At 36.5% G+C, this 4,349-nt stretch overlaps 1 long non-coding RNA gene across 1 annotated transcript in view; it reads right to left on the reverse strand.

The window, feature by feature from the left end:
* Positions 1 to 386: 386 nt before the first annotated feature.
* LOC113821752 (uncharacterized) overlaps positions 387 to 4,349 on the reverse strand; it is a 4,573-nt gene continuing 610 nt past the window's right edge. The window contains exons 2-6 of the long non-coding RNA XR_003477215.2: positions 3,003 to 3,106; positions 2,017 to 2,163; positions 1,098 to 1,143; positions 871 to 946; positions 387 to 572 (exon numbers count right to left, since the gene is read on the reverse strand). This is a non-coding gene — a long non-coding RNA (uncharacterized lncRNA). The remainder of the gene's footprint in view (positions 573 to 870; positions 947 to 1,097; positions 1,144 to 2,016; positions 2,164 to 3,002; positions 3,107 to 4,349) is intronic.

Here is a 4,349-nt window from a genome sequence, read left to right on the forward strand (position 1 = left end):
ATATTCCTTGCAGAAAAATATATTCATGTATAAATAAATACACAATTAAGGTCTAATATCCATTTGCTTTCTATGGAGCGAAAAAAGTTCAATCTTGAATTAGAAGATTTGATTAAGATCAGTACAAGATACACGATACTACTCTTCAATCCACCAAGGAAACATCTATATGTAAATTTTCATATCCTTCCCTCAGGTTACATATATTTCTAAATTAACTATTATCCGATTTATTTTAAAAAATAGTGCACTGTGCTTTTTTCCCCAAGGATGAAGATGGTGTCATGATACAGCCTTGCACATAAGAAAAAAAAACTTATCAAACCGTACACATGCTACTCTCTAGAAGGAAAATACTTATTTCAACATGAAAATAATACACAAGCTGTGGAATATTTCTTTATTTTATTTTGTTCATTACTTCTTTTACAAGTTTTTTTTCCATAGTTTAAGAGTAAAGTAGATTTGCCAGGTAAGATAACGCTGGGCACCTCTCAAAACCCCCGATGCTTCCCATTTCTCCATTCCTTCCTGTAGACTCCATTAGCCGACTGGATCAATGTAAATTATGTCTGAAAGGGGAGAAGATTAGGAAAAATAGAAAACGCAGAAACCATCATCATTGTTTATCATCAAACACTCATCAGGGAATCCAATCTTCTCCACAGCCAAGGTAGAACCAGCTCAGAGTGTGTAACAACATTAACTCATCATGCTAAACAAGTTCACAAATAGAACTAGGCTTTTATTGCCCTTTTCTACTAACAAGTAAAGCGAGAAGTTAGTTTTTCTTAGAAATGGAAGCCATTCTGATTAATGAACCAAGATTCGCAATATGGGTAAAACAAAACACTTTTACAAAGTACTTACATTTTCCGAAAAGTAGCCTTAGCACAGTTTTCTCCTGTGGGATCATGCAGACAGGTTGGTTAGTCCCAGCGTGAATCTGTTATAATCCAGATAACCAAGACTATGTTCAGTTTAGAAGATTTTCAAACATGTAACAAAAGTAAAATACTTTTGTTAATCTGAGAGTGTGTAACAAACCATCATATGAACATACAAAAAACACTGAAAATTTAATCTTGACAACTTACAGAAAAGTCTCCCAGGTGATAAACCTTCCTCCACTGCCAATCTTGCCTAGAAAAAAAGGGAAAAAATCAGTTCCTGGACAGTAATAGCTAACCATTCTTCTATCTTAATCCCATTCAGGGAATCTTAAATTTCTGAAAAAATTTCAACTTTTGTAAAAGTAAAATCATGTTAAATTTAAACCAAAAAAGGATTAACCTCCCATCCCCCTTCAGTGTATCCCATTTCTTCTTATCGAGTCATCGTTGACTTGCCTAGTCAATATATAATGGCATTCAGTGTATGATAATGATCTACATTTCTAAGTTATAGACTAATTTCTGCTAGGTATTCATCCTTCTCATACTAAAATGCCATTTCCCTACCCCTAGAGTTTCGTTACAATCTCTAAATAAATATAGGTCATCCAAGGCTTTTCCCTTTATTTTTCTTGGTTAAAAAGGAGTTTTAAATAATTTGGGTTCCTCTTGCCACTCTACTACCCGATGTGTAATCGAGACTCAAATCTCTTGCCCTAAATATCATTTCAACATCTTTGAACAGAAGTCTTAATGCTAAACTTGACCTTCAATATTTGTATAACTTTGATAGAGTGCATTGACTAAAACATTTTGGTCTTTACACTGACAGCCATTCTGATTTAATGTGGTAAAACGAATAGCAAATTTAAGTTCCGAGGGTTATCAACTTTCTTCAAACTATCCTGTATATTTGTTTCTTGTTGTCACTGTCAGCAATAATTACTGTCAAATTGACGTTAACAAGATTTTGCTCTTGCACCCCATCAGACCATACAATCCAAGTTCAACTATATGGTAACAAAGAGTGCGCAGGAATAGTTTTTGAAACTACCCTAGTTTGATTACCCCCCCCCCCAAAAAAAAAAAGTCCAAAAGTCCAAAGAAAAATGTTCAAACCTACTTCTAAAGTATTTCAACGAAGTCGCACCCATGATCTACAGGGGTTTTGTGGGCGGAGGTGGCACTGCGTAGGGCGTCCTAGCTCCATGCTTCGTTGACCACATGTAGTTTACAGGCGGTTAGATGATGGCCATACTCACCGTCTTTCCTGAAATAGGAAAATTATGAACCTATAGGTTTTTCAGTAACGTGAAGATCTGAGGGGAAAATAAATGGTTACTGTAACAAGATTGTAACACTATCATTAGAAACTAACTAGGCTCGTCAACAGCAGGAACTTCGGCCAGCAAATCTCCAGCAGATATTAAGACATAAGCGCGGGGTGGGGTGGGGGGCTGTGAATCTAAATACTGGAACACCAAAGTATGAAAGTATAAGGTTTAGATTTGCCAGAGACTTCAGTAATCATGGAATATTCGATTTAAATGCATACGATTTAATTGGGTCCTAATCAGTAAATTACGAATAAATCCTGAAGTGGCTTCCAATAACATCTCTGCTTCGGACGAGCATACAAATGTTACTCTGAAATTATTGTCGCTGCTCGCTTATTGACATGCAACATCAAATATTTCAGTCTTTCTTTGGCACCGTATCTGCCACACATTCGGTAAGAGGAAGTGCATGGAAACGAGGGTGCTGCAAAAGTTGGAACGAAAAAAACAAGGTTCGAATTGCCATAATTATGCAGAGTTTTGCATGATCTGTCAAAAAGGACAATACTATAAAGGACACGAAAAACTCTTCGGGCGTTTGTTGTCTGGCTAATTCATTTAATTATTAACTTATTTGTTACTAATTATAAAGGGATTTCTCCTCTACAATGTAACACTTCAACTAGATCTTTCAACATGCAATACGTTACAAGTGTCGCTTCCAAACTGTACAAAAAATGAACTAATCACACTTGTTGTTTACGTTCCATTTCTATCAAAATTATATTGGAGTCAGATCTGCAATAATTTGCAAATTTGAAATCATACATACCTGGTTTGTTATCCGAAGTCTACTGCGCTGCCAGACGCCCTAGTTTCACAGCGATCTCCCACACCCAGCAATCCATATTCCATGCAGTGGCTTCTCGAGGTTTCCTGAAATATACATTACCATTAGTGACAATCCAAGTATTATACTTTAAACAACAAAATACATCTTTTGCTTTAGACGCATTTTATTTTAAATCTTATAAAGGCTCAGGTCCAAGACGAGCTTGCTGCATTCTGTGGGAAAAGTTAAATTTACATGCGAGATAATCTAGATTATCTGAAGTACGTGAAGGAGGTAAGCGAGGTGAAAATGGCGGTGTGGGGCAATGGGGAATAGTGCTTTTCCCGATCTTGCAATTCTTTAAAAATCCATCAAATGTATTTCATATGACTGGATAGCCGATAGGTTAAATCGCACGCTTCAGTTTGCAAAGAAATCTATTCTTCAATACCATTACTGGTCTCAAAGACATTTCACCCTATCAATATACTCATTACGTAATGTTCCATCAAAACCAAAGTCAAAAACAAGAAAGACGAAGGAGGTGGCGCGCGGGTGTGTGTGTGGGAGAGTGGGGGGGGGGGGTGCAAAGCTAGCGTGGTCGGTTTCGTTCGTTGAGAGTAGGTGTACGCACGGCGGCTGGTATTAAAGCTATTATTACACTTCTGTGGCTCGAGGACAATGATATCACAATTTTACAAAGTATTACATTTCTGCTGGCCTCCTAAAGATCGATGGGAAGTAGAAAGAATTATAAAAAATATAGGACTATAACATTTAATCTTAAAAAGCGGCAGCAGTATAAAGAGATCTCAAATATGATTTGACTTCGAATAAGAGAAATGTTGGCAAATGATTCTTCTGGATCAGTGAGGACGATATAAATAAGAAATTGTTAATTTGAAATGCATTCGTCGCCGACATGAGTTGACAACTGCACCATTTCAAACTTTTTTTTTCTGGCACCGTATCTGCCACACATTCGATGAGAGGAACTGCATGGAAACGAAGGTGCAAAATGACAGATGAAGAGGAAATGAATGTACAAGGATAAAACAAATAACCGCAACAGAGCGAAAATATAATACATCACAATTATCCATAATATATATACGATTTCTTTCAAAGATTGACGTTAATAAGGATATCACCGACTGAAACCAATGTGTTTTTGCCTTGCGTAATCATTTGTCTGGTTATTTTGAAAACATCGAGCAAAGTGCAATGTCGCAACAGCGTCCTTGTGACTAAGTTAAACAAAATGGAATATTGCAAAAAATGTGAAAACAATCTTTCAAATTCTCTCAAATACACTTTTAGAAACTATCTCACCTCCGTGCTATACCA

The sequence above is a fragment of the Penaeus vannamei genome, chromosome 16 (genome assembly GCF_042767895.1).
Source record: "Penaeus vannamei isolate JL-2024 chromosome 16, ASM4276789v1, whole genome shotgun sequence".
Taxonomy (NCBI): domain Eukaryota; kingdom Metazoa; phylum Arthropoda; class Malacostraca; order Decapoda; family Penaeidae; genus Penaeus; species Penaeus vannamei.